At 37.5% G+C, this 12,781-nt stretch overlaps 1 protein-coding gene across 1 annotated transcript in view; it reads left to right on the forward strand.

Annotated features, from left to right (window-relative positions):
* LOC134006302 (butyrophilin-like protein 2) overlaps positions 1 to 12,781 on the forward strand; it is a 40,738-nt gene that overhangs the window by 14,884 nt on the left and 13,073 nt on the right. The gene's annotated exons all lie outside the window — the stretch shown is intronic.

Below are 12,781 nucleotides of genomic sequence, written 5' to 3' on the forward strand. Positions count from 1 at the left end.
AGAGAGTCAAACTGATCTGATTGGCTGACAAATGTCCATAAAACACTAAAATACTAAACCATGTTCTGTCAGCTAATGTTTGTTTTGTTAGTTTGTTCCTTCTTAAAAGTTTTTTTCATCTTTACCTGTTTTTTAAATTATTTTTAAAAACCTTCAATTATTAAATGTATAAAATAAAAACCCAAACATGTACTTGTACTTCAATTCAAATGCTGAATGAATCAGACCTTTAAGTAGCCTTGAGTTTCTATCTTAGCTGTGATTGTGTTGTATAATTAAACCATGTCTTAAAAAACAGCATGTCTCTCATCTAGTCTTTCTCCATGTCTCTCTTCATTCACAGTTGGAGGGAAAACAAACTGAGTTCCTGAAGGAGAAACAGAACAGAGAGAAAGAAGTGAAGGACTTGAATAACCAGCTGGACGTAAAGCAGAAAGAGGTGAATGTGATCATAATGAAGTGTCTGAATGAAGATGGCTGACGTTAATGAATTACAGATATTAGTGATACACACACATAACCAGTCACAGTGTGTCAGTGTGATACATGATGGTAGTTTAATTGATCACTGCTGTGATGTTGATTGTGTTCACCTGAATGACAAACTGCTGAGTCAGCAGAAACCAGAGTTTGATATGTGAGTGCTGCAGCTTCCTCTGCTTAATATGTGTTGAAATACAAACAATGAAACAACCAGCAACATTATGTATTTATAACCAGAGTATGAAGAAGACTCTGATTGGCTGACAAGTGTACGTTGAAATTATAAAAAATATAGTTTTGTCAGTAACATTTTATTTTACAGGTCACTTAGTTTTAAACTATTTTACTGGAAATGTTCAGTGTAATTTGCCAGGATGTTAATTTTCATGCAGTGAATATTCATTTTGATTTCCATCATCTATGTTTTGTTTTTAGTTTATTCAGTCTTGAAGATGCACCTTTTTTCTGATGTCTGATATTTAATTGTATGTTTTTATCATTTTCTCTTCATCTCACAAAGAACAAGTGACAACTGAACACATTCGTCACACAAAATTCACATTAATTCTGAATATATTCAATCCAACTTAAAATAAAGTCATGTTCTCTCAGCTTCTAATGTTAGTTTTGTTGTCTACGTTTTCAGATTGAGACTCTCAAGAAAGGAATCTCAGACCAAGCTGAAAGCTCAGAATGAGAAGGTCAGTGTCTGTTTATATATTTTCTTCTTTACCTTTGGATTAGCTGTTAGCATTGATGCAGCATGTTTACAGTATAAATAGTCAGGTGCTGTTAAAATGATCTGATTGGCTGACAAGTATCCATGGAAACAGTTTAACATCAGTTCTCAGTTCAGGTAATCAGCCGACACTGATCCTTTAATAGTCCTGCTATCAGTCTAATAATGTAATCTGAGGTGTTCTGATATAGAAAGTAACAGATCCACAAAGTGAGTCTGTTATTTTCATATATCAGAATAGTTCATTGTGTTTTAACACTTACAGAAACACTCCAGCTAGTTTAATGTGAATGAGGACAAATACTGAGACAGACAGACTCTCTGCTCTCTTCTGTTTTCACTCTGTAAACAGAGAATAACATGACTTTACTCCAACTAAAGTTTAAGAGAACTTTACATTAATATTAATATATCTCTATATTAATAATTGAATGCATTTATCACACAGACTTCACATTGATTTTGTCCTTTGTTAACCAGAGTGTAGAAAATACTAAAATACTAAACCATGTTCTCTCAGCTAATGTTAGTTTTGTTAGTTTGTTCCTCCTTAAAAGTGTTTTCTCATATGTATGTTTTTTTATTCTTTTTAAAAGCCTCCAATTATTAAATATATAAAATAAACAATAAATATATGAAAAACTACAATAACAACAGAACAATTTATAACAAACTAACATTTAAACCCATCTAACATCCAACAGTAGATGTCTTCTGTGTTCTCACACATATAGAACATATATTTATAACCTGTTCTCTATCGTGTCAAGACTATCTCTCCATCCTACATATTCCATATGTATGGGGACTGACCCCAAAGGGGCAGCTGTTGTGGATTACTCATTAAGACACATCACCTGTGGTGTCCTCTTGGTCGAGCCCATCCACCTTTATAAGGTTTTACTGCATGAATGTGGCAGCCGGCATCCCGTTCACTGAGCGTGTGCTTGGCATAGTGCAGTAGGACATGGCCTAACATACCATGCCTCCGGTGCCATGGCTCTTAAAGAGCAATTTGGCTCGGAGTGATGTCGTTTTCTTTTCTTTTTGGGCTAGCCTGGCAGGCTAGGTGAACTTCAACCCATTTGCGGCCAGATTGGCCTTGGTGGCGTCTTGCGTTGGGGTCATGGGTGTGTGTATATAGTTTATATATATATATATTTGTACACAGTTCCTTGGTTTGAGCATGTGGGTGGTTCTGGTGGCGGTGACATCTCATTCGAATTGTCTGCTACTGGTACACCAGCAGGTACGGCAGGGTCTGCTTGGTTTTCTCGTGGTATGTCTTACAGAGTCTCCATACATATGGAATATGTAGGATGGAGAGATAGTCTTGACACGATAGAGAACGGATGGTTACATGGTAACCGAGGTTCTCTGAATGGAGAGACTATCCAGCTATTAGCCACTCTGAAACGCGTTCCAATCAAGGTTAATCTGAGTGGCAACACAGGTGTGGTGCTTATATAGGCCCAGGTTGCCAATCAGTGTGGCCACCACAGTTGATGTGTCTGAAAGAGTAATCCACAACAGCTGCCCCTTTGGGGTCAGTCCCCATACATATGGAATATGTAAGATGGAGAGATAGTCTCTCCACTCAGACAACCTAGGTTACCATGTAACAATCTGATCTTTTCCAACAGGTCGGAGGTGCTACCATGAATGCTACCATGAATGATCCCTGAAGATTTTCAGGGATCACATACAATCCATCATAATCAAGAAGATTTTAGGACAGAGAAGTGATGTTTTGTTGGATCTGTAAACAGTGAAGATCAACTGTGACATTCATCAGCCACACTGGAGATGTCCAACATGAACTCACATCACACACTGTGACAAAATATAAGTAGTACTTATCATTATGATGAAATGACCATGAAGAAAATTAACATCCATGACATCAGTGATGCTTGTTGAAGTGGTACCATTATACATTTCATCAAACTTAAACACAAAACATTATGCTTTAATATCCAAAATGATTTATTTGTAAACACAAGATAGCTTCACCTAATGTGATTTACATGAACTGAAATTATTCAATATTGATCAAAATTAAGTTTATCACAAGACAAGATATTTTATTGAGGTACTTTGTAAATCATTACTTTATTTTTTGTTGCTTTTACATTGTTTTATAGATTTATACACAGCACCATCTTTGTTGAGTGAAACATTTGACTGTATAATTATGTCATTGAGTTGGTTTAATAATTTCCTGTGTTATTTCATAATTTTAATATGTTCAGTTTTGTTCAATAGTGTAGAAAAATAGTGAAACAATTCAATAAAGAAAAACCCTTGAAAGAGTTGTGTCCAAACATTTGGCTACTATGTTAAAATACTCACAACATATTTTCACATCACTGGAACATCTGAACAATGTATTTATGAGACAGATGACCTGTGTGTAGTTTTCCTGCAGGGGGCAGGGTACATTTTGTTCAACATGATAAAAAGCAGTTTCAGGTTTTCAGGTTGCGCCCTCTGACTGTTGGAGCTTGTTACGACACCTGAAGGAAAGATTTGCAGATTGAATCCATGATAAAATGCAAACATAATTAGTTATCATTCATTAAGAAACTGAACTTGCTTGTTCTTTAAACGACCTGTAACTTTATTGTTGAAACAGAACAAATACACAGCAAATATATTTCAGGTCAAACTTTCAATTTACAATGAAAGTAAAAGTTTACATATGAAACTCAAAATGAAAAAGATTTGAATAATACACTAAAACAAGTTCAACACAGTTTAGTGATTATAAATCGCAATTTCTTCTTCACAACTTCAGGTGTCTCCGCTCTCTGTGATCTGTAAGACAGAAAATACAATATCTACTGTTATTACTCAGCTCTTCCCTGAGCTTTTGGCCATATGGCGGTCCTTCCTCAGTGAATGGACATTGCTCAGGTTTCTTCACCTGACTTAAGTACAGAACTTTTTCTTGGAGAAGAACATGCAGTATGGTTGAAAGGTAATAAGTGAGCTCATCATGTAGCTTTAGTACCTCAGTTGTAATGTGCTGCGATGTTTGTTGTATATCTGTCTTGGTATTGTTCTCGTGAAGTGTTGAAATCTGAGCTCAGGGACAAAGACAAGATCAATCAATCAAAATGTAGAGATAAAATAGTTTTTCAAATACAATTTACCTGATGTTTTAGACGGACAATCAAGTAAGCAGGACGGGTCTTATTATTATTACAGTAGTGCTGGCTTTCAGCAGCTACTGGATATATGTTCTGAATATGGGGTGAAATATGATGTGCTGTACAATGCTAAATCTGTCAGGACAAGTGTTAGGTGTTTGTAATAAGATTAAATATCTGGGTCACTACATCTCTAATGATGATGACATATAATAATAATAATAATAATAATAGGCTTTATTTTGTCACTATACAGAAGTACAGCGAAATAACAGCAATCACCCCGTCCGTACATATATAACATACAATACATGCAATAAGACAGACATAACCGGATGACTGAGCACAATACAGAGGAAAAGGAAAGAAACAAGGAGAGAGGAGGAGGAAAAAAAGCAGCTCCCAGACTGTGCTCTGTGTGGGAGTACAGTGTGGGGACGGGAAAAAAAGAACCCCAGCACTATAAGCACATATGAGCACGTTTTACAACATAAGAACACAAAAAACAACTTTTGCACCGGGGGAGGGGGAAAGGGAGGAGGAGGTGTTCCAGCTCAGATAGGCAGCCATCCGCAGCCGCAGCCATCTTCGGCGCCGCCAGCGGACCCCGCCTGTCGCACTAGGGGGTTAAAGCTGCAAAGGCGTGGGATGGGGGGGTGGGGAGGTGTAGTATATGTGCATGTGTGTAAGTGTCCATGGATGCGTGTGTGTACATAAGCCTGGAGAGTTGCTTCGTCTAGCTTCACAATCATTGCCTCAGTTCGTAGGGTGTCATCGTGATAACACAGCAAGTTGCCATGGAGACGTCCCTGGTCGTGTCCCAGGCCAAGTCAACAATCAACAGGTGTCCGTGAAGAAAGGAAGGAGGGAGAAGAATACAGGGCGTCTCACTGCAGCAATCTCATGGGGGAGTTCTTTCAGCAGCGGCCTTGGCCAAGGCTGGTGCTGCGGAGGGCCGAAATGCAGATTAGATTATGATTGTTTGGGTTAAGGCGAGTAGTCACATTTCAATAGACACAACTTACTCTAGTGTCCATTCTGGTCTTCAATCGATCCATTCGCCCGTGCAAAGCCGAAAGCTTCTCCAAGATAATTCCCATGTTGCGATTTATGACCACAGTCTGAGCACTAACAGCTATGTCCATGTTTTCCATGTTGCAGCTCATAATCACAGTCTGAGTGCTAATAGCTCTGCCCACTCCATCAATCATGTCGAGCAGCTACATGCTGCTACAGCTACATGCTGCGTTTTGCACTGCTGTCACCGACCCTTGAATTTTCCGATACACCAGGGCAATGCCTAATCCAATCAGGAGATAGCCTGTTATCATGGTTCCGAATATGTAGAGATCTTCGATGTCCTCAATGGAAAGAATCGCCAGGCACACGACCCTCCACTTCTCCCACGAGTCCATCGTGTAGCCAGCGGCGAACGTTCCATCAGGGCAGACAGGTTCCCCCAAACCCAAGCTTCTCGTGGAGAAAATGTTGTCAATTGCGTTGAGAGACCAGTTGACCAATTCCATGATTTCAGATTTAGAGAGAGGCTCCAAAGTATGTGACAAGACCGGACAAGATGTGAGAAGCAAAAGCAGGGAAGAAAGGGAGAGGGAGAGAGGGAGAGAGGGCAGTGTCACATTATATGCCTTAGCTAATATGTTGGCAAGGAAATTCCACATGTGCTCAGACAATGTCAAGATAAGGCTCTTCAAAGCATATTGTACTCCTTTATATATAGCTCCCTTAAGGACGAAGTTTAAAAAGGTGAGCATGCAGAAGCTTCAGGTTGCTTATAATGATTGTATCAGGATTTTACACAAGAAACCCAGGTGCTGTAGTGAAAGTGACCTGTTCTGTAGAGCACGGGTCAACACCTTCAAGGCCTCATTGAGTTTGATGTATTTCTCAGAACAACATTGTTAGGTTGTCAGATCTAAAGTATAGTTCCATACGTTACCAGTCACTTATATGGAAACACTGATATGAAGGTCTTTTATAATTAATGCAATGCTTTTATTTTTCTTCGTATCTTCTATGTCTTTTTTATATATTACTTTGTATCGTCTGTGTGTTTTTAAAACTGGACCCCAAGTCTCACAATAAAGGTGTTGTTGATGATGTAACATCAATCAAAAGAAAAGTAATAATCATCTCATCTTTTGAGGAAAACTGCCAAACATTACCTCACTCCTGTCTCTCAGTTGTGAGGTGAGTAATATTCATGAGTTGCCATGTACTGAGAAAAGGTTGGGGACCCCTGTGTTATCATGAGTTATTACTGAAACGAAGAGGAAGTTGCTGCTGGAGGCCAGAAGTACCTTCAGTCTTACCTGAACCGCTGAATAAATAACCTCCTGTTCTGTTAAACTTGAATCTGTGGGGTTCTCTGTCACTGTGGGACTGGACGATCTTGATTCTGCAAAGGAAACAAGTGAAATTGTTAATGAGAAGAGCATTGTTTTCAGGCATGCAGCAAAGGTCCTCCGGCCTAACCACTCAACTACCTGCATGCAGAGAAGAAGCATTCATGATTTCCGCGGTGACCCTTTTTGATTTTCTTGACCACCATAACCTTCCCTCAAGACAAACACTTTCAAGTCATACTTTCCATTTGAGGCCCACCACTGATTGGCTTCAAAGAACAAAAACGTTTTGTTGTTTATGTATATTTATTATTGTGTCTTTGGTTTCTACCACTGAATTGTTTGTTGGTCACATATTGTATTTAAGTTGGTTGCAGCTGAGTGTCCGTGTGTTGAGGTATAAATAACTTTGAACTTTGATATATACTATACTTTAATTACATGAACTACAAAAACAGGGTGAGAGGTCATGTAATACAGCGCCTTTCAATGTTTATTTTTAATTACTGCAAACATTAAAAACTGTAAATACACTGACCACTGCTGACATAACATGACAGTGGTAATAACTCCTAACCCTTTATGGTAAGTTTTAATAAATGATGCATTAAAAGGACTTAATTCATCTATGTAAGACCTTTTGCAGTATTTGCACTATCATGCATGCATCAATGCAAGAATAATATGTTAAGTAATGCATCAACTAAGGTAACATCATGATTTCTGACATCTCAATGATCTACGTCTTCATAATGCAGCTAAAGTCTGTGTAAAGTCAATTCATTGATTTACTTCTAAACATATTATACATGTTGGAAATTGGTTACAGAAAACATGTGAAAAGGCTGATAACTGATAACTATGCAGTACTGAATTGTGGAGATAGAGCCTTAAACTGTTTCTCACCCTCTCATTTTTCCTGATTTTCTGAGCCTGCAAAAAACGGCTACTCCGTTATGCAGTGGGGTACCCATGTGACAGTGTTCCCTCCCCTACTATATAAGACCGAGAGTCCGCTCTCCTCAGTGGTTAACCTGCCTAGTGGCCAGTTACTGCTAATATCTAACACTACTACTACTACAGTCTACAGTTAGTCACTTAGCTGAGTTAGCTGCCGCGCTAGCCGCCGCGCTAGCCACCGAAAGCTCTCAGACGTAGCGTCCATGTTTCTGGTAGAGGTGGTGACTTTGATTGACAGGTGACACTTGGTAGGGGGCGGGACTTCAGCGAATTCGGCGGGCACTCCCACAGTGTTTGGGAGAAGAGAAAGAGGTTGATTTTTACATAACTTTGAAGCCTAATTTCATATATTTGGCGATTTTTTATCTTTCAAATTTGGCAGGGTGGTTAACAACACACTTTTCTGTGGTATGTCAAACTCAGAACACATATTTATTCTTACTTTCCACGGACTAAGTTAAATGCATGCATAATATTTTGTGTTTCAACTGCAGTTAAGTCTGTAGTTAAAGGGACAAGCTAAAAAAAACTGGCAATGCAAGTATCTACCATGTAGCCTAAACCACATAAAAATGATGTTAAAAGTTTAAAAGTTAAAAGCTTAAATAAATTATTAGGATTAACATGGAGTAAATAGGTTGAAATGAAGATTTATCAGAAACATCACTGAGGCAGACACAGATATATGTGAAAGTAGCACGTCAAATATGTCATATTTATCCACCCTTTTCGCTTTTAGGCTGTGGTTTTCTGCTGTGGTTTGTGTTGAGGCTCAAATTCTCAGCAGCACCTGCAGTGTCTAAAACTAAACACCATCTATGACACACTGAGATGTTGCAAAAAATATGTATCAGTACACATGCAGCACGTCTCAACCTTTACTAGTAACTATGCCTCAACTGCCACTTTCAGAAAGGCAAACAGTGAAACTAAACAGCTCCTATTTAGACTTTCTGGTTCAGTTGTAAAGTATATGTGCATGTTAACACAGCACATAATGTAAAATTAATTATAAAGTCAAATAAACATTTACCTTGTCTCTCCTTTATGACCACGACTGTATACGTTAAACTGTCTTGATCATCTGCAGTGTCATCTCCAGAGTCTAAAACATAGAAGGAAATGTTTGTTAAAAGAATCTAAAATGCATTTGAATCATTATGCACACAATATACAGTTAAATATAAATAGAGTTTTAATGGCCTAAAATTAACAAATGAATAAATAATTATATAATTCAATGCTTAAATAAATAAATGATTGAATAAATAAATTCACTATAAGTATATTACAAACTATAATATCAAATATACAAAAGTTATATATTCATCCATTTAAATGCATGTATATTTAAACATTTTAATTTTAATTTACTTTTTAATTAATTAATTAATTAATTTATATACATTCATTTATCTGTAGTGTAACTTACTGCAGTGAAATAAAAAATATGTCCCAGACTGTCATTGATGAATCTTCTGCTGTTGCCTAATTCATAATGGCAGCATATGTTGCAGATCTTGATGAATGCTTGTATTCTACAATTGTAGCTATGTTGGCTGTAGCTGAACAGCTGGAGGCAAATGCTAATTCCTGTGTTTTTGTACATTAGACAAAAGGCTTTGCTGCACCAGTTAGAATGATATCATCCCTGACCGACAAATAAACTAATGAAACTGTATTCATGATCCCAAAAGTTGACAAAAACGCCCTTACCTATTTTATTGTCCTTAGCTGAGCATGCTGCTGTTTGTGTCTTTGAGGAAAAGTAAAGCACCACTGAATGATAGAAAAGGAAAATATTAGTTTTGGATAAATGTGAAATCCACAAGTGTCACAGGATGCTATGTGCTTCTGTTTGCTTTATTTTGCCAGATATTTGCACACAATAAGTTTAGAAGAATACCTCTATGTACTGCATCTCTGTGTCTCCCAGTATAAAGAAAACCCACCACCAGCAGCACCATGGACACCAGTAAGATGGTGAGAGCAATCCACAGGAGGATAGGGATGGAAGGACGATGGAGGACAAAATTGTTCCTTTCAAGAGCTGATGGAGAGGTTACAGAAATACTATAATAATGCATGCATTGGTTAAATAAACTTTTTGTAACATTATTATGTCTCACCTCCGACAGCCAACCAGCTCTCTGGCGATGTCCCACCACCAGAGATGAAGCACTTGTAGATTCCTTCATCCGATTTGGAAACATTGTTAATGGTCATCGCTGCTACAGGACTGCTCTGCATGAGGACACCATCTTTGTAGAAATCAGCTCGGAGGTTGGGGGGGCTTGTTTTGTTTCTGCAGCGCAGAGTCACATCATCTCCCTCCTTCAAAGGATGAACAGGAATATCCAGGATCACAGAACCACCTGAACAACATATTGAGAAAAATATAGGACACATTTGACTTTTTTGTATAATACAGTCACATTTAAAGGGTGAAAATACAGGCAAGTACAAAGGCTAAACATAACAATTGATTAGCTGGTGAGATAGTTGTAAATTCAAAACCTTTAATGTTTAAATAAAATAAAATTTTGTTCATATTCGATCAAAAAAAAAGACACTGTATTTGTAAAGTGCTTTTCTAGTCGTTACGACCACTCAAAGCACTTTTACACTATATATCATTCACACATTCACACACATTCATACACTGATGGCAGCTACCACACAGGGTGCTAACCTGCTCATCAGGAGGAAGCTAACCATTCATTCTCACTCACAAACCGTTGGCGCAGCAACGGATGCAATTTGGGGTTAATTGTCATGCCCAAGGATACATCAACATGTTAACTGGAGGAGCCGGGAATCGAATCGCTGATCTTGCAATTGGAGGACGACTGCTTTACCTCCTGACCCACAGCCGCCCTCGATGTATTAACTTTGTAAATGTTTTTAAAAATGTTACTTACTGATATTTGAAAGTGACAAGGAGACTGCATAATGCAGCAATTCATAACCCAAAATAGCTGGTTATGATTTGCTGAAAAGAATTCCAGTGCTTTATTTATTTATGAAATTTATTTGAGGTAAGTACATTTTCTTTTCTGAGAAAGGATATTTTTGAGAATAGTGGATGGCCCATTGCAATTTCTTGGTAACTTTGCTTCGCACATTGTGTGTTTTTTTTTGAAGTAGCCAGGCACAAACAATTTTAATGTGCAAATATTAGTAGTAGTCACATTTTTTTAATAATCCCGGGTAGTATGGTAGGCTGTCACCACCATAACAATATTTAATCTATAAGTCCCTCAAGACAAAAATGTAAAACCACATAAACCTTACAAACAATAGCAATGTTTAATTTCCTCATATATTGCATAATTCTGTTTGAAATAATGATTAAGAGACTTCGACATCGATATCCAGTGCTTTTAGAAATATACATACCAGTGACTATGATGTTGACACTGTTACGTCTCACTCCTCCATCAGTCTTACACCAGTATTCTCCACTGTCGTCAGGATAGGCTGGTTTAATGGTGCAGATGGACCCAGTTGCTGTCTTCTTAAAATTACATAATGGTTTAAATTCCGCAGTATCCTTGAGCACTCTCATACCATCAAACCCATTACAGTGAAAAGAGATAGACTCATATTCAAAGTACTGCTGTCTGTTTGGAGTGACATGAAGAAGAGCTTCATCTGAAAGTGAGAAAAAAAATTCTCTAAGTGTCAAAAGAGAAACTCCATAGCTGGACAATTATGATGTATATGATAGATAGAACTCTATCAAGATAAATATTATCTCCACTTTGTGACAGATACACTACAACTCTTTTTGCAAGGTACAATCTGCATTTACTAGCAATATAGTTAAGCATTTTTATTTTATACATGTATCTGTATTACTCACCACTCCCCTGAGTATAACAGTTTTGAACTCGTATCCCCAGCAGCAACACTGGATAAACAAATTAACAATCAGCCAAAGTTGCTCTGATGTACATGAATATAGAAAACCTTCAAAAAAGAAGAAACCTTATACTCATTACTCACGCAGTCTGAAACACAGCGCTCTAACCTCCATGATGTCGTGCTGCGGACTGACTGAGCATCAGAGTGAAATACAGCTGAAGTCTATTGTGATCGATAACTTCCTCTTCCTGTGCAGTTTGTATTTTATGTTGATGTCACAGGGCTTTAACTAACAGTAGTCAGTCTTCCAATTATAGTCATGGACCATTCATACTCTCCCAGCTAAATCAAGTTTCCCTAGTTAGCTTAAAATAGTAATATATACATTGAAACACTGTTTGGTCAGTGTTATTAAAAAAAGGTCCCCCCCTTCTTTTTAATAAAACTTAATGTTTGGACATTCCCTCAGTTCCACATTAAGACTGATCCATAGCCTCACACCAAAAACAGTAATCCAAAAGTTCCTCCTCATCGTACGCACGTTAACAGTTTTGAAATAACCTCTTAGATTGTAGCCCTCCTCTCTTACAGTGAACATTTTTTGGATATTTGCAGGCAGTTGGTTGTTTTTTGCTTTGTACATTGTTTGAGCTATTTGAAATTCCACCAGTAAATGAAACTGTAAGAAGAATAGATTTCAATGATCCCTGTACCCTGCATTATGGATGTTGCAAATTGCTCTTTTCTGAAGAATAAACAATGACTGTACGTTAGATTTGGAATTATTGCCCCAAACTTCAGCGCAGTAACTTAAGTATGGTGATTTATAATCCAGGACCTGTTTGGCTTTACTTAATACTGCAATGCTCGTTGATATTTTGGAATGTATATTTAATGTTTGCCTTCCAACAAAGCTTTTCATCAATTATGACCCCAAGAAATCTATTTTCAGTAACATGTTCAATATTCAGGCCATCTATCTGTATTTTTACTTGTGTGTTTCTTTTGCGGTGACCAAACAACATTACTTTTGTTTTATTCAAATTTAGTGACAATTTATTTTTATCAAACCAGGTTTTTAGTTTTATCATTTCTGTGTTTACCATATCTTGGAGTTGATGTAAATCATCATCCAAACAAAAATTATTAGTGTCATCTGCAAAAAGAACAAGCTTCAATACCTTTGATATGTGACATATGTCATTTATGTAAAGGAT

The sequence above is a fragment of the Scomber scombrus genome, chromosome 23 (genome assembly GCF_963691925.1).
Source record: "Scomber scombrus chromosome 23, fScoSco1.1, whole genome shotgun sequence".
Classification (NCBI taxonomy): Eukaryota; Metazoa; Chordata; class Actinopteri; order Scombriformes; family Scombridae; genus Scomber; species Scomber scombrus.